The sequence below is a fragment of the Anolis sagrei genome, chromosome 4 (genome assembly GCF_037176765.1).
Source record: "Anolis sagrei isolate rAnoSag1 chromosome 4, rAnoSag1.mat, whole genome shotgun sequence".
NCBI lineage: Eukaryota > Metazoa > Chordata > Lepidosauria > Squamata > Dactyloidae > Anolis > Anolis sagrei.
The window spans coordinates 152,280,447-152,304,378 of record NC_090024.1 but is presented as its reverse complement, the minus strand read 5'-3'; the positions used below and the strand labels follow the sequence as shown (position 1 = coordinate 152,304,378).

Genomic DNA, 23,932 nt, shown 5'->3' with positions numbered 1-23,932 from the left:
ATTTTGTCAGTCAACCCTGCAAAAATGAAGCGGATGAACAAGGACACACTGATCTGTAGCGGCCACATCCTTTGCACAGAATGAATCATGCATCTATCAAGTGCTATTTGACAAAGTTTGTAAATTTTACTTTTTTGAACTGTAACACTCTGGAATTCGAAAGCCAACATGATCATTGGATAGGCTGCTGAAAAGATTCTGACCATAATAATCCAAAAATGTAAATTTTCTAAGCTCTGATATTTAGGGTAAAATTTTTGTTACCCTTTTGTTACCCTAAAGTTTCTATCCTCACATAAAGTTATGTTTGTCAGATTCAAATGACTGCATTGATCCTCTAATAACTCTTTCTATCAGATTAAAGCCATTTCATGTAGATTTGTTGTTACAGAGCATACATATCATATAGAATTATACTACAGCAGACAGCTAGCATTATGTAGTGGTTTGACTATGACTCTGGAGACCAGGGACCTCTTCACAAGGGGCTAAATAGCCCTGTTTTGCAGATTTTGGCTGAGCCTGGATGCAAACTACCAAATGTTATCAGATGATGCTCAGCAGGCCCCAGCCACATTCCCTCTGCAGTGGAGGAGAGGCATCAGAAGGTGGGGAGGAAAGTGTTTTTTGGGTAGCTTTAGAGCTACCCACACTTTCCTCCCCTTTTCCCCATGTGTTGGGGGAAAGGGCAGTGGGGCAACATTTGACGCACATCACCATCCTTTCTCCCATATGAGGGGGACAAGGTGCCAACACTCCCTGTCCCATCCCCACCATGTGATGGGGAAGGAGGAAGGGCGCACAGAGTGCCACCAGGCACCTCATGTGCCTTCCCTTTCACCGGCAACTGCTGGCGCAACAGGAGAGTCCCCCTGTACCATGTGAAGAGGTCCCAGGATTTGATTCCCACTATGGAAACCCATGGAGCGAACTTGAGTAAGTCATTAACAGTAAACCCCAGAATACCTTGTGATAGGGTTGTGTTAGGATCACCATAAGTTGGAAATTTTTTGAAGGCACAAACAACTTCAAAAAACCAGGAAGCAATCTTCAGTTATGCATGTAAATATAGCCACATGTAAAATACAGAACATACATATGTACATGTACTGATAAATAGAAAATCACCATAGCATAGTGATTTGAGTGCTGAATCATAGCTCTGAAGACCAGAGTTTGAATACCCACTCAGCTATGAAAACTCACTGGGTGACTTTACACAAGTCATATTCTCTAAGACTCAAAAGAAGGCAAAGACAAGCACACTTTAAGCAAATCTTGCTACCCTGTGATAGGTCTCCTTAGGGTTGCCATGAATCATAAAGGACTTGAAGATACACAACAACCACCACCACCATTTAAAAATAGACTTAATGAAATTTCATAGAAGTGTAGTTCTCACCACAATGCTTGCCATTTAAGATGCCCTTTCAATGAAATGAAAGTCTTCATTAAATTAAAAAGAAGGAAAAAATAAACACATATTGTCAAGGTGAACATTTCATTTCTCTGTCTTGCTTTTTAATGACGAGGGCTCTAGAAAAGCTATAATTGCTTCCATTATATAGATGTAGTACATGGACATAAGTGTTTCAGGACATTGCGATATTATTTTATATATGCACTAGACCCCTGCCCTCAGCCCCCAAAACTCTTGTATAAGCCTTTGTAATATAGTAATCCATAAATGAATTTCAATGGTACTGTAGGAATCAGAGGTGAGGAATTCTATGTTCTTTGCATATTGTCATCCTTCAAGAACAGACTGCCTTGCAAAAGGTTAATCTTCTTTTAGGACTACCAAACATTTGTTTTATTTTGTAGCCACTTAACATACTGACTTTTCAGAAAATTCTGAAGTGCTTTGCAGGAAAATATGAAGGCCACTGGAGAATTTACATTTGCCAGAACAAGATCTATAACTTTATCCTTTTTATTTTAAAAAGAGAGTTTACACACATTTTCTATGATTCTCAGCAGTCCCTGAATGTGAATGATAATAATTGATCTGACCTGCTTCTGATTTCTGAGAACATGTAGGTTTTTTTGGGGGGGGGGGGGTTGTCGTGTCAGGAGCGACCTGAGAAACTGCAAGTCGCTTCTGGTGTGAGAGAATTGGCCATCTGCAAGGACATTGCCCAGGGGACGCCCGGATGATTTGATGTTTTTTATCATCCTTGTGGGAGGCTTCTCTCATGCCCCCACATGAGGAGCTGGAGCTCATCTGCCTCTCCCCGGATTTCAACCTGCGACCTGTCGGTCTTCAGTCCTGCCGGCACAGGGGTTTAACCCACTGCGCCACCGGGGGCTCCTATCATGTAGGTTGACAGAGGTATAGTTCAGTTCTATCAATCAGCCAGAGTTTTGCTGCAGGTGGTTTGCTGAATCTTGTTTTCTGAAAAGGAAATTCGTTTTCCACAAAGAAAGTACTGTTTTCTGTGCAGAAAAGATACATTTTTGTGCAAAATAACCCCTAAACTGCCAATATTCTCTCCATCTATAAATGAATTCACCAGGGTTCCCCATCATTTAAGGAAACATTTTGTCAATTTTAAAAAATATTTTGAACTTTCTTTTTGTCCCTACTTTGAAGAGGAGTTAACCACCTTTCTTTCAGCTTGCTTTCACTACAATGACATGCCTTGCAAATTCACAACCCTTTGTTCTGTGACACAACATGGAATCATCTATAAATGAATGCTTGCTGCTACATTTTCAAGTGAACTACTTTTCACCAAGAGAAGCAGAGGGTTCAGTAGAAGGATGATAAAGGAGAAGTCATACTCCACACAAACCTTGACGCAGGGCAAGTTTGAGCATGTTCCATGTTAGTCCCAAAAAAAAAAAAAGAAAAGAATCCTGCACATGGGATTCAAACAGGTGCATTTACAATCCTGTGTAACTTGATTCTTAAATTTTGCATGCAAAAGACCCAAACTATGGAGCATGAAAGAATTATTTTGTGTCATGGGAGGAGATTAGCTAAATAATCAAAAAAATCCCTATTAAGTTAAAAGTACACACCCATGAAAGACAATGTCTGTGCATTCTCTAAATGATACACTTCCCTTCATCTAATCAGTCTCATCCAAAGGCAAACAGCACTACCATACTTCTGCACAGTGGATCAATCCCTTTCAGTACAGAGAGGTTAGAGGACCTCTACTTTCTCACTTGGAGCTAGAGAAGGCCATTATGAACAGCCTGATATACCAATACAGGTAGCCTCCAAATTAGCACAAGACAGGTTAGATTTTTACCTCACTTACTGTCCCTGTGAATATTGGATTTTGAAAAAAAAAATGGCTTGTTGTGGAAACAAAGATTGGTGATAAAGCTTCAGTTGCAACACCTTTTCCCTACGATAACTCTTTCAGGAGTAAATTTCCCTTCTTAAGGGTAGATCCTCTTGATCCCATCCCCATCACATGTGCGGCTGGTGAAGACAGGAGAGGGGACCTTCCCCATGATCACTCCCCTCCTCTGGAACTCCCTTCCGAAAGAAATAAAAATGGTCACCGCTCTACTTTTTTTCAAAAAACTACTAAAATGCACCTTTGCACTTTGGGAGGAGGAGGATTAGAGCACTTTAGTAATGCCATTAAAAAGCAGGCTGTCCTATCTGTACTTCGTGGCCATTATGGTACAGTTAAGAACAACTAACGGCCAGATGTTTACCCAATTTTTAATTGTGCTGTGTTAGATGTTTTATTGTTGACCGTGCTTTTAAATGTACTTGTTTATTCATTTGATTAGTACAATGCTGTTATTATTCTGTATTATGTTTATTCCTGTAATGTTTTGATATTGGCATTGAATATTTCGCTTGATATGTCATGAGTCCCCCGGGGGAGATAGGACAGTCCAAAAATAAAGTTTTTTGGGTTTTTTTAGATTTCTCTCACTTCCTATTGTCTCATCCCTGTTTTTAACTATGAGTCATTTGCAAGTCGGATGTTTGTAACTCAGGGACTGCCAGTATAATTTGTTAAACAAGAAACCTTCCCTAGGTAGTTATTACAAAGGAGAGTTATAAGCTAGGACAGGAAAGACTGGACCAGGGTTGGGATACCTACAGCCTAAGCATTATAAATGGAACCTGTGTCATGTTCTGGTCATATCACAACTTTCAGCTCTTGCTTTTCCAGCATTGTCCCTGTCCTCAGCAGCTACTGGAATTAACAGATCTGCATCATGGGGCCCCAGTTCAGCCACAAAAAGTTACTTGCCCTGGGATTACTCATTTTAGATCAGGCTCTTGGACTTCCTTTTTTTTTTTTTTTACTTGTACAAGTAGGATTTCACCAAATTTGCATCTCCCATACATCTCTTCAATGTATGAAACAAACAAAGACTTGATCTGTTTCTCCCCCTTTGAATACTATACCCTTTAAAAACATACAGCCGCATGTCTCCCACTCTTCTGAGTCTCCCAGAGTGATACCACAATCAGAGAGAGCAATGGGATTATTTCCAAACAGTTCCATAGATGGCTTAATCTGTTCAGAATTCAAAGCATGGGTTCCTCCAAATCAGACATCAGTCATCCTTCCAACTCAGACTGACAAAACGATATGCGCTCTCCGGTTATTTTGGGAATGATTGCCTCATCAGTTGCAATCTTTTTAATGGCTTTTCTTTTCTCAGTGACCTCACTAGTCTGCAATGTCCAATTCTGTCTCCACCTCCTCATACTTGTCTTGATGCTTACTCACTATGAAATGTCTGGTTCTGTCCAATAGAGGATAGTGTAAAGAATAGGACTACATTTATTTAACACACCCATGATGGATACCTATCCTCACTTCAAGTCTATTGGGCAATTTAAGTCCTAGGGTTAGATGGCATGCATCAGGTAAAGTTTGTGAACATGTGAAGTTTGTAATTCTAGAAGTCCTAATCTAATCAGGTATCTTTTAAAAGCTCTGTTCCATTAATAATATACACATATATAGAACATGTAAGACTAGGATTGCCAGTTCAGACCCTGAGGTTTCTGGGTCAAAACCCGAGACCTAGAGAAAGTTCCTGGTTATATTAAGTACCAATAACAAATGCTCACAGCTTACCATTTAATCATACAAAGAGAATGTGTTTTCATGTCTGTAAATCCTAGCTAAAAAAAAAACTGTTCTCACATCAAGATGAAGAGAAAATGAAAAAAGAGAAAAATTATGCTGGCTTGATTGCGTTTAGTTAAAATGTGGAGGATGAATACTGGTGCCACCATGACTTGAAGGGAAAGAGGAAGTACATATACACATATACACATATACACATAGAGCTGAGGGACTTTGTATGTTGTAGCAACAAATCAATTAAACCTTGGAAATGGTAGCAAATGCTGCTCTCTAAGCTGAGCTGGACATGTGATCACAGCTTTTTCCTCTTTCCCAGAGATAAGTTTCCCAAAACTGGGGAATAGGTACCCAAATCTGCCACCTAGAGACAACCCATGAAAAATGGAGACTTGGGGACAAGCCCTGTGCTTTAGCAACCATAGTATTATGGTCTGGGAACTATGGTAAGACTCACAACATTCAAATTAACAAAGTGCTACCAAATTCCTAAATCATATACGGAACTGGGGTGATAACAAGAACCAACAACGTTATTGTACAACTACACTGTGGATGCTGTGACATTTAGATCAACCACTTACTAGGGTTTTACATGTTTGCATTGCTGCCAGCTTCATACACACACTCCCAACATATACAAAGTCAAGACCCTAACTTGTTAGAATTCAATTTTGTGCTATTGAAGCTATTACAGTTCAGTGAATGATGATCTGAAACACAAAGTCGTTTTCATTACTCATTGCTTAATTTGGCAGCAAATTCCACTGAGTTCTGTGTTTCCACAGCTATTTAAGATTCTGACAGACCAAGATAATTCTCTCTGGGTTAGTCTTCTAGTGCCACCATTTAAGGAGGGGGACCCTCGTGTTCAAGAATGCTCTTAAGCAGGAGATTTTTCTTCTAATTTTCATAGCAGACTCACCACATTGTCAAAATGCACATCAGATTGCCAGGGTCAAACTCTGGAACCATGTGAAGATGAGGAGGGAACTAACCTGCAAATTTCCAATATACACCTGAAGATGGAATAGACCTACTGATGCCCGTAACACTGTCATAAATCCTGCAATCACCACCACTCCACTCTGGAGTCATTTTACACTTTTACTTATGGGTTCTCACCCTACCCTGTTATTAATGATGTGTACATAAATGGTCACTATGCATGCAATAGATTTGATAGTATTAAAAAGGTAGTTTGAGTACTGAGTTGGGGAAGGGAGCAAGATAAGACTGCTGATTTTTGGTTTCAATTGACTACATATTTACCCCTGCCTTTTGAATAACAAAGTGGGGAAGAAGGCGTAAAGCTCAAACTGTACTACTGTTAGATAGATGTTGGGCAGAATATGTGTTTGGATGCCCAACATCATTTTCGGTCCCAGCACTTAAAGTAGATACAACATGATTGCATTCATATGAGAAAATGAAAAAGTATGACTTGTGTAGAGCCAAATGAGCCATGAGTCTATTGCTTGGAAGGTGGGGTGGGATCTTGTTAATAGATCTCCTTCTCCATAATTAATCCCCCAGGTTAAAAGTTTACCCATCACTAAAACAGGATTTCCCCATTTCACCTCCTCTCAGCAGACTCTTGCAGCTCCTCTCATCACTCTAAAGGAGCAGCCTTTTACACTTCCTGTCTCCTTTCTTCACCTGAACTCCAAAAAGGCTTCCTCTGTTTGAAACTAATTGGTTCTGCCTGTGACTCTACTGCACACTCTAAATCTACTACAAGTACTCCCACACTCCAGAATAAAAGGCTTGAATACAATGGTAAATGGTCTGGCTTACAAGCACAAACCTCACATTTTATTCTGCTTCTCCTGTTGTTAACTGCTGTCAAGTTGACTTTGACTTATGGCAACCCTATGAACGACAGACCTCCAAATCACACTATCATCAACAGCCCATCTCAGGTCTTGCAGGGCCATGGCTTCTTTGACTGACTCTACACATCTGTAATGCAGTCTTCTTCTTTTCCCATTGCCTTCAGCTCTACCAAGCATCATAGTATTTTCTAGTGAGTTATGTCTTAACATGATATGTACAAAGTATGATAAAGGTTCTGCTTCCTTTAGTGAATTCTTATAGGTGCCCTAATGAAATTCTTCTATATACAGGGAGGCCAGCTGATAGAACCTACCCTTAAAAAATTCAGTAGTCAACTGCTGACACAAGTGCTTTATGGCACAAAAATCCGGGGTTCGGATACCAACATTTGTAAAATCTTGGAAATTCTGCAGAACAAGTTCATACAAAAACTTTATTCTCTTCCAGCTGGAACTCCTGCAGCAATTCTGCACACTGAATCTGGGTGTCTGTCAGTAAAATCAAAAGTAGATTGTGCCCAATTCAGATATCTCGAATGAATTGCTACACTTCAAAACAACTGTCTTCCAGTATTGTGCTATGAGGAAATGAGTAACCATCAATTCTGGAGATCCGGCCTAGAAAACCTTCTACTCAACTACAATCTTCCTGAATTGAATTCTGCCCTGGACATGAATAAGAGGCGACTAAGAGACTGGTTATTTTGGATTCATTCAAGAAGAACCCTGCCATCAACCAGGAACTCAATTTTTTCCCCATGGTTCCCCTTTCTGAAAACTGAACACTTCAGAGCCAGACATCTGATTAAGCTCAAGCCACCTTCCCTATGAATTGCCTTCACTGAGCTGCGATGGTCGCTACCATGACGTGCCATGGGAAAACAGACTATATATTTGTAGTCAGTGTCAGGTTGAAGACACTGTGCATTATCTGTTAGTTTTTCCATTGTATAGTGATCCAAAAGAAAGACACCTGAAATCCTTGATGACACAAGGTAAAGGGAACTCTATTGCAGAAACAGTGCAGTTTCTGCTGCGCGACACAAATGACTTTGTAACTTGTAGCCCTTTTTGCTCTATCTGCAAAAAAGATAGAAAGACAGAGTTAGATAAAATTGCCATCAACTACCGAGGAGGCTCTAAGGGATAACTGGATTCTCTCCCAAAATGTACTTTAATTATTGTTAACTTGCATTGCATTGTTTTTGCTCTTTGTGGGAGCATGTTTAGCATCTTTGTTGCCTGTTGCTCCAAGGGTACTATTGTGCCTGTGGTGCTTTTTGTCATGGGTTTGGGCCTGTACAATAAACTATTTTTGAATTCTTCTAAATTGTATAACCATGACATAACAAGATGACAGCCAATGAGAAAGATAAAATATTTTGATCAAGAGACACTTGGGAACATGGAGATTTTCAGAAAAGGCCCAGTTATTTTAATGAGAACTTATATTCACATTTGACAGATCGCCACTGTTAAGATACAGAAGGTCTGAATCTTATTGTTTAGTTCCAGTAGAGTGGAACAATTGAATCAATTGTTGAATGGTGAATCAACATATAGATGAATTCCATTGATTCAATGGGTCAACTCCAGTTGGGATTATTTTATGTATTTGTTTCATTTGTATGCCACCTTTCTCCCAAAGAAAAAATTAAGGTGGCACTGAAATTAACCATAGGATTCAGGCCATATATAATCATTCCCCCTTTCCATATCTGCACTAACAGTACCCTACTGAATCTAGAGCAGCATTTGAGAACCTGGTGTTAAAGAACATAATATCTTTCATTTATGACTTTGACAAGCATCTTACTGGAGTGTGGTGTGGTTTCCAGGCTGTCTGGCCATGTCCTAGCAGCATTTTCTCCAGATGTTTTCCTGCATCTGTGACTGGCATCTTCATTATGCTACAGCATGGCCAGACAGCCCAAAAACCACACAACACTCCAGTTATTCCGGCTGTGAAAGTCTTCAACAATACATTACGCATCTTATTGCCTAAGAAATAAGAAAAAACCCATTCCACATGAACACTCTGAAACATGCATAAGAAATGCACACTCTATCTAGATGCTGTAGACCAGCAATTCTCAAAGTGTGCTCCACTGAGCCCTTGGGGCTCCATGAAGCATACTGAAGGGTTCTGTGGTTCTCTCATCCTCCTCCCCTTCCTCCCCCTCCAAGCTTTCCCACTTTTTCCTGGGGTTGCTCCTATTATTACTACTACTACTGCTGCTGCTGCTGCTGCTGCTATTATTATTATTATTATTATTATTATTATTATTATTATTATTACAAAAGGTAAATGGTCAACTGTTGAAGGTGCTTTGATCGTGCTTTTCCTGCATGGCATAAGAGGGTTGGACTGGATGGCCCCTGGGGTCTTCCACTGAAATACTGCTAAGTTTATGTTGGTTAAAAGGGTTCTTCATATTTAATATTAATTTGTTCTTTCTTTCCTTTTTTGTACACTACAGCACTACAGGTGAGATATGTGCAGTGTGTATAGGAATACACACACACACACACACATTCCTTGGGGCTCCACAAGAGACTTTTGCTTCAGAAAGGGCTCCGTGGCTGAAAATGTTTGAGAACCCCTGCTTTAGAACACAACACCTATTCAGTTTTATTGCTGGTCCCAGCACCACCAGCACTAGTCTAATGCGTTAGAAAAAAGCTAAGGCAACCAAAGGCAGCAAAGCAAAAAGCCAAAGTGGAACAAGTTACCCAGTAGGACTTTTAGATCAGACACAATTTCAGTTTCAGGGCTCAAACCTAACATCCAGGGAAAATGTCTAGTGATAAAGTTGCAACTACAGTTGACCAAAGTTTTGATTCCAATCAAAATAAACAAAGTTCCATCAAATAAGACAAAGGGGGAAGTGGGGAGATGAGGAATCCCTGGAGTCTACAGTGGGCATCCCAAAGAAGTCTGAAACAACAGGGACCAGTAGCACAACTTTTAAAAAAGATTTTTATTTTTAGAACATTGTTTTCACCTTGAGATTTCTCCCCTATGCAAAGATTTAGAGAGGTCCTGCAACTCACAGCTAGTGCTTTAGATTGAGACCTACTCACTTTCCAAGAGGGCTTTATTTTATTATAGAGATAGATGCTGCAAACAGAGGCAGAAAATAACTCGTTCCAACCTCACAACACTGAATTTGCAAAGTATAAATGTGAAAATCTTCCTGGTGATTTTAAGGGGGCATATGCAGAAGCCATGGCTCCCTTCTTCTCACTTCATTTTCACATCAAACCTGGGTAGTGGGTCCAGCTGAGAAAGAACAACCAGCCAATGATCACCCATTGAGTTTCATGGTTCAGTGGGGGTTTGAACTGAGATCTCCCAGGTTCCAATTTGAGACTAGCCACTGCTCTATACTGGCTCTTAGAATGCAATTCTCAGGGCACATGTGTAATTCCAGGAATGCACTCCAAATCAGATCACAACGCCCCAATAGTGCCATAACTCACTATGTCAGCTAAATAGGATGCATTCAGTTGAGCTTTCTGGCTTCTTGCGCTTCTCTTTCAGATTTCTCAGAAAACACAGATGGCTGAATTAATGCTGTGCTGGTGTTTGCTACTCTAGCAGCCCATCAGTAAACAGCCCAAATCAGAGATTCGTCCTTACGATGGCATCCATCAGAAAAATTTCATATTCTATCCATTTTTTTCTCCTTACCGCTTTATAGTTACCTGATAAATGGAAGGATTTCACATCCATCCCTATGTAGCGATTATCTATTACATTTATACATTCTACACGTCTCTAATATTTTCGCAATAGATTTCCCCTGAATCAGCTGATGACATTTAATAGAATGTTTAAGACGCAGTATAAAACCTTAAATGCTTTTTGCTTAGTCTGAGGGTAAAATTGTGCACATAGATTGGTTTCCAAATTAAAAACTATGTAGGCGTACCAGCAATTCCCCCTTCCTCCCTCCCTCCCCCCTTTTTTTATTCTGCTTTATATATTAAAATGTAACAAAATAGCTTTTAGGGAAATATTGCTGCATAGATAGAAACAAAAAGTGTGTGTGTGACTTCACAAGCCAGCGCTAAGAAGAAGAGTCTCTTAATGAAGTGGGACAAAAGTACAATGCAAAAATGCAATAGCCCATAGGATCCTTATTGGGAAGAGGAGAATCCGCAGTGAATAAATATTAACACAAACACTATGGGAAACATAAAGTAAATGGGGTGGGGGAAGAGAAAGCCAAAATTTGAGGACAAAACTGCTGACAACTGAAGGAAAGATCTATTTGCATACTGCAGGGCTCCATCTGCTGTGGAAAATCTAAGCTGCAAGAATGATTTAATATTTAATAGAAGTAGTAGCCGTTGTTAATTATAATTTGCACATTTACAAATCAGCACTGATAGCAATACAAATTATGAAATATAAGGGTGTTATGCCGGATACTGGGGAAAATAAGATGACAGACAAAGTTAATGGAGTATCCCTAACAACAGCTCTGTCAGAACATATCAGAGAACTAATCCAGTTACAAAGGGCCTGCAATGGAAAATCTATTTAAAATATTAAAATGCTGTTTGGTAAAAGCTTTTTCATAGTGCATTTTACTTAAACAGTTGCTTATTGCTCACGGGTCATTAGCCATACACCCAGATGCACTCTGCAAACCGCCATTCGAGAGAATAGCAAGAAAGTAAAGAGAAATAGATTTCTGCAGCACTTTTTAAAATATAGAATTGCCTGGCTCCTGAGTTGTACTTAGTAAAATAATATTAACCAACGTCAGGACATATTGGATGAAAAATTAAAAGATTAGACATTTTGGATGTGAAGCAGATTTCAAGGAACTATTAGAAATGTTTTTTTGGAAAATATATTAAATTTATCCCAAACCCTAAACTGGTCTATCCTATGTATAATAAACTGGTATGATTCACTGCCACAAAGTGATGATCAGTCATTTAAATTAATTTATATAGAGGATAGCCATTAGGTGTGGCCTCAAAAACAAACCTTGCTGTTCAAACCTTGAAATACAAGATAAGCACCTATGAAGAACCATGTTGCATCAGTCTGAAGGCCTATTTAGTCTAGCTTTTTCTTCACTGATATCATATGTTGTTTATGGGAAACTCACAAATAATAATAATAATAATAATAATAATAATGACTTTATTTTTGTATCCCACCTCCATCTGCACAGGGCGGCTTACATAGGAACAAGCCTGATCAACATAGTCAAAATAAGCACAATAAAATTCATAAAACTACATCATAACGCAATGTAAAGCAAACAACATCATAACACAGTATAAAAACAACCATTGAGCAAACAACCAGTAGCCTGATATAGTGAACATTTACTGGGCTCAGGTGGATGGGCTGGTGCAATCCGTTGCAAGGACAGAACTGATGGATAAAGTGCAAAAGTCAGATGACAGAGTAGAAGGGTAAAATAAAATAATATATCTATCGGCAGGAGGCAGTAGTAAAATGCAAAGACTAGATCTCAGGTCAAAGCTAGAGCCAAAATTATCTGGGGAACTGTCTAATCCACTGGTTCTCAACCTGTGGGTCCCAAGGTGTTTTGGCCTACAACTCCCAGAGATCCCAGCCAGTTTACCAGCTGTTAGGATTTCTGGGAGTTGAAGACCAAAACATCTGGGGACTCAAAAGCACAGTGGAACAATAACAAATAGGAAATGTATGCAACAGCAACTTTCCATGATTAGTGATAGTACCTCTCATAAAGCTCAAAGTGTATGTCAATCTTGACTAGCAACTATAGAGAGCCCCACCCTCCACAAGTAATACAACTTGTAACAGAAAATTCCATAATTAACTATACGCTGTGTGAAGAAATGTCCTGATTTCAGCCTTATTGACTGAGCCCAGATTTTGCTCTTGTGAGAGATTACAAATATATACACACTTTGTGTGTATGGACCCTTAGTTTGCTTCCTGGACTCCTCGTAGATACCAGAATCTTTGGATGCTCAAGTCTTGTTATATAGAATGTCATAGTAAAATAGTGTGCCATAATATTTTCAAGCCATGGACGACTGAATCCATGAATGCAGAATCAGTGGCTATGAAGGGCCAACTATAATTGCATACATTCCTGTGTTGCTTTCAGTAATTGAATCCTATAGAATGCTGGGATTTACAGTTTCATGAGTCACTAGAGCTCCCTAGTAGATATTTTTTACTGCTTCATGGAAGTACGTAGAAAAATCTGGATTCCATAAGATAAAGCCTTGGCAGCTAAAGTAGCATCAAAGTGTTAGAATTGTTTAGTGTGAAAGGGACCTTGTTTCTTCATAGGAACATATTGTCATGTGTTCCTATGAAGAAACACAGGCATGGCTGTCTCTTTAGCTAAGGTTTCTGTTTGGTTCAAAAATATTCATCACTCAGGCCTCAACAAAGCAACTGATTGACTTTTATTAACTAAGGAGTGAGTTCCCATTGATTGCTTGCATTAATCTTTCATTTCACATCATATTCTTGATCATCGCACAATATAGATTATAGATGGAAATTGTTAATGAAGAAATGTTTCCTTTTGACTGCTCTTGTGCCTCCTTCACACTTTGTATGCTTTGGCGTCAGTGAAACCGCAGTCCACACAACACTACCAAAAGTAAAACAAATCAAAAAAGGAATAGAAAAGGGAGGGGGGACAAAACAAAACAGAGCTTTGCACCAAACAGCACTGGAGGGTCTCATAAACAAAAGGCACAACAGGGCTAATAGACTCCGCAAAGATCTGTAAGATGTGAGTCATAAAGAAACTCTTGTTGGAATGGATTCGGCATGTATTTTACAATCTTATTGAACTGTAACACATACATACAAAAACAACCCTATCTTTTTGTAATACTAAACACAACCTATTTGAACAGCAGGATTATTCTAACATTCTCTTACTGCCAGGCATCAAAATTACATCAACCTCAGCTTTGGAGCTGCAAATGGCATCTCTGTAATAATGAACATATTCCAGTAAACCAGAAGTCATGGCTTCATTTGCTAGCAAATGCCTTTATTTTTGTAGCTATCAAAGATCTTGTTGGCAGCAAAATTGAAATCTAGAACCTAAAATCCCTGAGTCTTGAAATATACTGGCATTTTGTAGAATAGTCCAGTTAATAAGCATATGTCTCGAGTGATTTTATCTCCCAGACAGAGTAACTGGACTCCTGACATTCATCTGAATTGTTAAATACAATATTTTGTGTTATCAGCCCAACTTTGTGCCTTGACATTGAATTTATTTTAGCAGTAATCTAGGACTCAAGATGGGTCATATACAGTTAAAGCAAACATAGATTTAAAATATCACAATACACAAAAGTTTAAATAGAACTATAAGAAGGGCCTCTAGGGTATATCCCAAAATGAATAGTGGTATTTGGGGCGTGGGGAGGACAGGAGGAAAGAGAGGGATTAAAATGAATAAAAGCTTTCCAAGTTCTACCCCCAGAATGTTTAGGACTTTTCAGGTAACATCTAAAATCTGGAAACACAGGCAGAGCCAATGATATTAGCTCCATTCACATTCATGAAAAATAACCCTAATGAATAGATGAGGAAAATCCTGGGAACATCAGCAGTGGTTTTCCAAATAAATAATTGGAGGTTCCCAATTTATCGGGGGGGGGGGGGGGGGCTGAAAATGACAGATTCAGCAGTTCAGCAGTCATTTAGAGCTAGACATTAGGCTTGTGCACATATTTGGTTTCGTCAGTTCTCTTTGGCCAATTAGTCTTGTATGCTTAGCCATAATGGTAAGGGGTCAGCTGCCTTGTTTGTTTGTTTTTGTTTTTCAGGCATGCAGCAACAGCTCTTCCTCCCCTATTCGGCATCATACAGCATGCAAATAGACTGCCATGTGCTCACACGGGGTTTCCCTGTGAGCCCTGCGTGCTGGGCCAATCGGAATAGAAGAATGCCATGACGTGTTTTACGCAAGCTGTGTCTATTTTATGAGGCGAGTACCTCCATTGCTCACATCCTGGCTCTAGAGAGGTGCTTTGGACCGATTGCCTTGCAGCTCTGTCTCTGCTTTATTTTTTGGCTCAGCTTGGTCTGGCCTCTCTTTAACATTGAATCTTTTCAATTTTTCTTTATTTTCCTTTTTTTTCTTGATTTGTTTTATTTAATGGGAGCTGGGAAAGTGTAGGATTGGTGGGTGGGGACTTGGGAGAAAGAAAGAGCATCTCTTGACTCTTGGTGTGCTTTTCTTTGAGTCACCCTTTAGCTCAGTGATTCCCAAAGTAGGCGTTACCGCCTCCTGGTGGCCACTGCAGTGATCCGAGGGTGGTGGTGGTGGTGGTAATGGCCACAGGTGCATTTGGGGGCGATGAATAACTGTAAGGGGGTGGTGAAAGCATAAAAGAAAGAAGACAAGATTTTGAAAAATTGATTTCCAGGGGGTAGGCCAAATAAATTGGGGAACCACTGCTTTAGCTTCTTTTTCTCTTCCCCTCCTCTTCTTCAAAAAATACTTTTAAAAGATGATGGTGGTTATTATTAATCCCAGCAAAGAAACAATAAAAAGCCTCATTCTCATAAAACTACTACCTTTTTACCTACCTAGTAATAATAATATTAGTAACAATCCTTTGGCTTTTGCCAGTAGTAAGAACTGCAAAACTTAGTTTTGGGCTTTAATCTGTGGAGAAAAATTGCCATTTACCAAGCCAACAGAATCCATCATCTCTCTCTCAATTCTGCTGCCTCACTTTTCTGAATCAGTGAAGCCAGTGACCTGCTCTGAACTTCTAAGAACCTCATCACACTAGAAAATGATTCCACTTCAAATCTGGTTGCTGCCTCCTGCAGAATTCTGGGGTTTGTAGTTTAGGGAGGAGCCTCACTAAACTACAAACCCCAGAATTCTGCAGGAGGCAGAAACTGAATTTAAAGTTGACTCATTCTTTAGTGTGCTTTATTCTCTAGTGTGATGAGGTAATAAGAATTAAAATAATATGCTCCAAAAACATGGGATTTTCCCCCAAACATAGCTAGATTTCCTACAATGCATTTAAAAAAAAATCCCCAGAAGATCATACAGGAGTGTTATTCTAATAAGGGGACAATGCCATATTTTCTGCTGCTGCTGGCCTCTTCCAGTATGTTTTGTGAGAATAAGAAATACAAAAGGTTTGAAAGAAGTTGCTTGCTGTTGTTGTTTTTTTTAATAGTAAACAACAAGTGCAACCATGGGGCCCTGGGCTGTGGGATGTGGAAGTGCATCTTTGACATTTCTCAGGAAGGAATGGTGCCCTGCTGATGCTCTTGAAGAAGTTACAGGGCGGGGCCAGTGAGAGGATACCTTTTGGGGATTTTTAAAGATTTTATTTCTAAAAAGAAAATAAATTCCTAAAAATCAGGTGATGACCCAAACATTATGAAACTTGGTGGACTAACAATGGTTGATGTGTCCTCCAAGTGTGGTCATTTTTGTCCCAATAGCCCTAAAAATGACAGGAACCCCCCCCCCCCATTACCACCAATGGGCTAGGTCTAGCCGCATTTTTCAGCTTCGGACCAAAAACAGCTATTCAGCTAACCACCCATTTACGGGAGCTACACAAAAACAGATCCAGGAGCCTCCCAAAATTCAGCCAGCAAGAACAAATTGAGGTTCAGCTGAAATGCACAAGCCTACAAGATATTTAGCATGGTGGCAGCTACTGTGTGGTATGCCCTTAAAACAGGCATGGGCAAACTAAGGCCGGTGTGCCCTGGGCACTTTTGCCCAGCCTTCCAAACTTTCCCAATGCTCTGGGCATAAGGATGCGGCAGCTCGCAGCTCGCAGATTGACAGTGGAAGACATGCGGCAGCAGGGAGCCCTCTTAGAGTGCTCTCAGCCTGCTGCATGCCCTTCTTGGGCCTTCCTCCCAGCATGAGGATAGGATGAGCGGCCCTGTCCTGGTTCCGGGAGAAGCACAGCCCAGGGAAGGAGGTAGGTGGGGGCCAAGGGAGCTCCAAAGCCCCCTCACACACTGCCTGCCTCTCCCTTTTCCCAGCATCAGGAGAGGTGCGGCCCTGTCCTAATGACAGGAGAAACCTGGCCCAGGGGAAGAGGCAGGCGGGGGCTTAGGGAGCTCCAAAGCACCATCGCCCACCTCCTGTCTCTCCCTTCTTCTGGCATCAGGAGAAGCGTTACCTCATCCTGATGCTGGGAGAAGCCTGGCCCAGGGAAGGAGGTAGGCGGGGGCCAAAGGAGCTCCAAAACCCCTCATCCACCATCTTCCTTTCCCAGCATTAGGACAAAGCAAGGCCCCATCCTTATGCTGGCAGAAGGGAGAGGCAGACAGGAGCTAGGGGAACTCCACAGCCTGAGTCTCTTCACAGCATAAGGATTCTCTCCTGCTCTTGTTTCTCCAGCCTCCTGCCCCCCTCCTTGGCTCACCCCAGCCTCCTTATGGGCCTGGCCTGCCCAAGCCCTACCTCTTCCTGAGCCCACCCCACCCCCCAACCCTGCTTCCTCCCCAGCCCACCATGCCTGTCCTCCTGACCCAGATCTGCATCCCAGCCTGGCCCTCTGGGCTGGACCCAGCATGTGGCCCCAGGGCAAAATGGTTTGCCCATGTCTGTCTTAAGATTTGTTGTTGTTTATTTGTTCAGTCGCTTCCAACTCTTCATGACCCCATGGAGCAGTCCATGCCAGAGCTCCCTGTCAGCCATCACCACCCCCAACTCCTTCAGAGTCAAGCCAGTCACTTCAAGGATACCATCCATCCATCTTGCCCTTGGTCAGCCCTTCTTCTTTTTTCCTTCCATTTTTCCCAGCATCATTGTCTTCTCTAAGCTTTCCTGTCTTCTCATGATGTGGCCAAAGTACTTCATCTTTGCTCCTAATAGCCTTCCCTCCAATGAGCAGTCGGGCTTTATTTCCTGAAGTATGGACTGTATGGATCTTCTAGCGGTCCAAGGCACTCTCAGAATTTTCCTCCAACAGCTTGGTTCAAAAGCATCTATCTTCCTTTGCTCAGTCTTCCTTATGGTCCAGCTCTCACATCCATAGGTTACTATGGGGAATACCATTGCTTTAACTATGCGGATCTTCGTTGCCAGTCTGATGTCTCTACTCTTCACTATTTAAAATCTTAAGATATTTTAACTATATTTAATTTTTGATCCACATGCAAAATATACTTTTTCTAGAAGCCTCCCCTGAATTTCACTAATCAAACAAAGTGTGTACAGTAGGCCGTCGGTACCAAAATCCATAGATGACCAAGTCCCCTTATATACAGTAGTGTAGTAAAACAACTCAAATGAGTGCCAATGACAGCCTGAGGATCTATAAAATGTCCATTTAGTACCAGGTGCATGGCAAAATCAAATTTGCTTGGGCTTGGGAGAATCTGCTTGTTTTCAAGCCATGTTTGGTTGAATCGTGGGAACAAACCCCATGGATATGGAAAACCAACTATATGTTCATTTGTTTATTGTGTACATTGTACGTGTTATATATGCTACTTTCAGATGTTTGGATTCAAGTAGTATAAAAACATGGGTAAATAAATAAGATAATAAATAATCAAATGAGACTTTCTTTAGAAATTGTTGCTTCATAACATGCTTTCATCTCTACACTCTACTACGAAGAATCTTCATAGATATAGTCTCTTTCCTCCTTCTCTTCTTCCTTTCTAAATTGATTATTGACAAAAACCTTAAGATCTGTAATGAAACTTTCTATCCTTAAACAAAATTGAAGTACTTAAACAAAGGCTTCTCTTCCTGGCCTCTCCATCTCCTTGTCATGTCTTCATTTCGTTACCAGGCAAAGAAGTCAACCTTCACACATGAAAGCAAAACACAGGAAAATCTACTCATTGCTATTTTTGATGCTGGGTCTTTATTTGCTGCAATCAGAAAGGTGATTAACACTACAGAATTAGCACCCACAATTGCATAATTTACGCAGAGCAGTTTTAACCATTCACATGCATTGTGAAGAAAGAGGGAAGGAGTATCTTTGCAGGAGACAGATAAGGATGGCCCTACCATTCGGTAAACCAAAGCAGCCACTTCGTTCAGTACATGCTGAAGGGAAAGAACTGGAACAAGCAATAGCATGTCTTGTGCCCCCTAAGTTAGTCAGTCACCTGTCCTTGGATACAATCCAGATATCACTTTATTACCAACATTAAAATTCAACTACTAATCAGCTTCCGTATATAGAATGAGAGATGTATCACCTTTTCATTTGCTCCTGTCTGTGAAATCTCTTAAATGAAGATCCAATGGGATCCTTACATTTGTGCAGCTTCCAATTTTTTGGGCACTTGCACGTTTGTAACCCTTGCATAAAAGGCATCTGATATCTTCTTACACAAACATAGCTATGGAGGTGCCTTGCCAGCCACAGGCCAAAATAGCCATCCCTGACACACACACACACACACACACCCAGGAGATGCCAGAAGAGACCAGCTGGTTCTGAAAAGTAATAAATACCTTATTGCTGTACCAGCCTCTATTGGATGCCTCCATCCTTCCAGGATCCAGGAGTAAGTCTACTGGCAAGGTTTTTACTTTTGCCAGACTCTGGTCAGATCTTGGCCGTGTGCTGCCCTAGCAGATATAAACATGCCAACAGTGCTATATGGGAATCAGCTGTTAAGAAAACAATCTATCTAAAAACAAAACTTATTTAATGTGTTGTAAGGCTTTCATAGCTAGAATCACCGGGTTGTTGTGAGTTTTCCAGGCTGTATGGCCATGTTCCAGAGGCATTCTCTCCTGATGTTTCACCCACATCTATGGCAGGCCTCCTCAGAGGTTGTGAGGTCTATTGGAAACTAGGCAAGTTAGATTTATATATATATATATATATATGGAATATCCAGGGTGGGAGAAAGAACTCTTGAATCCTTGAGGCAAGTGTGAATGTTGCAATTGGCCACTTTGATTAACATTGAATGGCCTTGCAGCTTCAAAGCTTGGCTGGTTGCTGCCTGAAAGGATCCGTCAGGAGAGAATGCCTCTGGAACATGGCCATACAGCCCAGAAAACTCACAGCAACTCACAACTTATTTATTTTTGTTTTCTCCTTTTAATATACATAATAATTGAGAGGAACTGGATTATTAGGGTTTCTGACTGGTGACATTTTCCAAAATCAAATTCTCAAAAATCTAGTTAGACAAGGAGGAGATATCCTCAGTTACATACATCTACTTGATAGGATGCTGTGAGTTTTTCAAACTGTATGAACATGTTCCAGTAGCAATCTCTACTGACATTTCACCTGCATTTGTGGCAAGCATCCTCAGAGGTTTGTTCAGAGGTCTGTTGGAAATTAGGAAAGTGGAGTGTATATATATCTGTGGAATGTCCAGGCGGGGAGAAAGAACCCTTGTCTGTTTGAAGCAAATGTGAATGTTGAAATTAGCAAGCTTAATTAGCACTGAGTATTCATGTAGCTACAAAGTCAATCAGTGAGAGTATTTCCATAGAGGTAACCTGACTGTTGTACCCAGAGGCATCCTTTGTTTGGGAGTACTTGACTAGTACTTAACTAGTACTTGACTGTTAGCTGTCTGGAATTCCCCTGTTTCTGAGTGGTGTTGCTTATTTTTTTAAAAAATCTTTATTGAGTATTTACAAAAAGGAAAAACGAAATTAAAGCCAAGTGAATAAAGAAAAGTAGGAAAGCAGAGGGAGAGAGAAGGGAGAAAAAAAGGAGAAAAAAGTGAAAAGGTGAAGAAAAAAATACAATAAAAAGTGAGATATATGGTTCTACTGTAGTTTTGGGCTTCTTCCTGGAGGTTTTCTCCCTTTTACTTCTGCTTTCTTCCTTTTACTTCTCCTTATCCCTTTTCTCCCTTTCGTCTATAATATCTACTTCTAATGGGTGAGTATTCTTCCTTTCTTATAATTGTTGTTGTTTATTCGTTCAAATGCTTCCGACTCTTCGTGATCTCATGGATCAGCCCACATCAGAGCTCCCTGTTAGCCGTCACCCCCTTCAAGTTAAATCCTGCAGATTTTTGCAGCTGGACTGGAAGCCATATCACAGATACTATGAGTCTCCTTGTAGTCTTCAAAATAAAAGTTATTATTTATAATAATTATAATTATAATAATTATTTATAATAATTATAAAATTTATTATAATGCCTCTAGAACATGGCCCTATAGCCCGAAAAAACCCACAAGAACCTAAAATTTATTAGATGATCACAATTCTAAAACAATAATTATGCGCCCAACATCCATTTTGGTGCCTTAAATGTTAGACCTGTTTGTTGTTGTTGTTGTTTATTGGTTCGGTTGCTTCCAACTCTTTGTGATCTCATGTACCAGCCAACGCCAGAGCTCCCTGTTGACCACCCCCACCTCCTTCAAGGTCAAGCCAGTCACTTCAAGCCAGCCAGTCACTTCAAGGATACCATCCATTCATCTTGTCCTTGGTCCAGTTAAAGATAAACTGATGACTCCCCACCAAAACCAGACATAGTATTATTCAGTCTTTTGCCTCTTTTCACAGTACTCACTGATATATGATAACTCCTGTTTTTTATTATAACTACCCATCATTTTGAACCTTGTTCTTGATTTTATTTTCTGAAAGTGAATTTAAACCATTTCAGATGCCATTTTCTTCAGCAGGTACACAGTTGCACTAGCACATACCCTTCTCCCTTCAAAGTAATTCCAGCTTAGCCATCCTTTTGCCACCCAGCCCTTTGTTTTGAGGAACATACTGCACTGAACAAAGCAAACCTCTGCTCAGTATGGAAAGCTTGATTCTGACCGGGGAGTTGGGGGGGGGGGGGGGAGAGGGAGAGAGAGAGAGAGAGTTGAGAACACATGCCCCAAAGACCTCTAAATTGATTTGATTTTTGTGTCAGAAAAGCTTTTAAGAATGCATGTTGTCTTATTGAGAATGGCTTCTGGTGACCCTATAATTAAAAAAAAGTATTTTTAATAAAAACATTTTTTAAAGCTCCAGCTCAGAAAAATGATAATTTATAATGAGGTCTGAGGACATCTTTGTACTTATCAAATACTCTGATTGTTGAATTAACACATTAACTCTTGTTACAATATGTCGGTGGCAAGATTGTGATTAGAGCCTTTCGGTGTCACAGTCCTTCATGGAATGGCCAGGAGAGCTTCAAAGATACATTAAAGTTAATTATTTGACTTTACCTCACAGAAGACGTCGAGGGAGACAGAATGGAACATTTAGCTTGTTTAGCAATGCTTGTGGAAGGGATATTAACCCTTGGCAGTCATCCATTAGGATTGCTCTCAGGTTCATGTGCGTGGTAGCCAGCATTAGTGAGCTATAATTTATCCATGTCATTAATAGCATCTTTCTTTTCTACAAGTAATATCTTCTGATCTGTCTTTCAGGAAGGGGAGTTGTCTGCTAATTTGCTCATTTTCATACTGATTCACTGCTGGGGCAGCCATGGGTTCATCTTGCATTGCCTCAGAAGAACTCTTGACACTGAATATTCATAAATGTTGCATAAATACTAGTTTCTCCAACCATAAGCACCTCAGGAACCATCATGATAGAAGAATGGCTAGAATAACTACTACAGATGTGGGTGTAATTTGTGGAGTTCACATGTTTTAATCTCAGTGTTTCTCATTTTCAACATCCAAAGCAATACATGACTCTTCTGCTTGGAATGATACTTCCACAGATTTTGTTATTGACTTCTCCAAACATCTCCCCCCCCCCCCCAAAAAAAATAATAACTTCTTCTACCAAGGGAAATGCATAGAAAATGGTGTGAGGAAAGTATGTTTAAAATGTATTATATTAGGAAAATTGCTGTACAAATTCTGTCAAAATAACCCCATGAAAACCCTTCACCTTACAGTCAGAAATGGCATGAAGGCACACAACCACAAAAACAACAACATCGCACAAACAGTGCATTCTTCTTCACGTGGGAACTAATGCTACACAACTCTGCTACAGGATCTCAACCCATGAGTATTGATCTTCCAACTACACAAGTGTTATCTTGCCTCTAGTAAAGGTAAAGGTTTCCCCTGTCATGTCCGACTCTGGGGGGGTGGTGCTCATCTCAATTTCTAAGCCAAAGAGCCGGTGTTGTCCATAGACATCTCCAAGGTCTTGTGGTCAGCATGACTGCACGGAGCACCGTTACCTCCCCGCAGAAGCGGTATATATTGATCTACTCACGTTTGCATGTTTTCAAACATACAGTGGGTTAAACCCTTGTGCCAGCAGGTCGGAGGTTCAACTCTGGTGAGAGCAGGGATGAGCTCCCTCTGTCAGCTCCAGCTCCCCGTGTGGGGACATGAGAGACACCTCCCACAAGGATGGTAAAACATCAAAAACATCCAGGTGTCCCCTGCAGACAGTCAATTCTATCACACCAGAAGCTACTTGCAGTTCCTTAAGCTGCTCCTAACATGAAAAAAGTGGTTTAACCCACTGCACTACCAGGGGACCCTGCCTCTCTGCTTTTCAATGGTACCCTTTCACAAAGCTATCTGTTAACCATAGAAGGTAAGTTGGGTCACACATGTATTTACCTCATTTGCTTATGGCTAGTTTTGAAACTGCAACCAAATGTAGTTTTCAAGGAAGCTGGATGGATAAATTAGATAAGACTTACAGTGGATATATGATCAAAATCCTCAGAACAGTTGCTATTGTGACATTGATCAGATCTGGTTTTTTTTTCCTTCTGGTTCTGAATCTGTGAAAACAGAAAGTGAAATGCAGCTACAATTTTAAGTAACTATCATCAAATGAAGCCATCCAAATCATTTTTGCATACAGAGATTTTATTTCTAATCTTCCTAGGCAAGCTGCTTTGTTAAATCCTAATGACAAGGTTTATGTATAATGCATAAAATAAACTTTACCAATATTTAACACATTTTTAGAATACTGTCAGGACCAGAGCCCTTAATAAGACACATAACATGCCACAAAGCATGCAGCTGCAGCCGGCTAGGGCGGGGTGGCACTTGTTGTCTGCCAAGAGAACAGGTTGGCCTGCTT

At 40.4% G+C, this 23,932-nt stretch overlaps 1 pseudogene; it reads right to left on the bottom strand.

Moving 5' to 3' along the window:
* LOC137096856 (uncharacterized) overlaps positions 1-23,932 on the bottom strand; it is a 131,632-nt pseudogene that overhangs the window by 6,803 nt on the left and 100,897 nt on the right.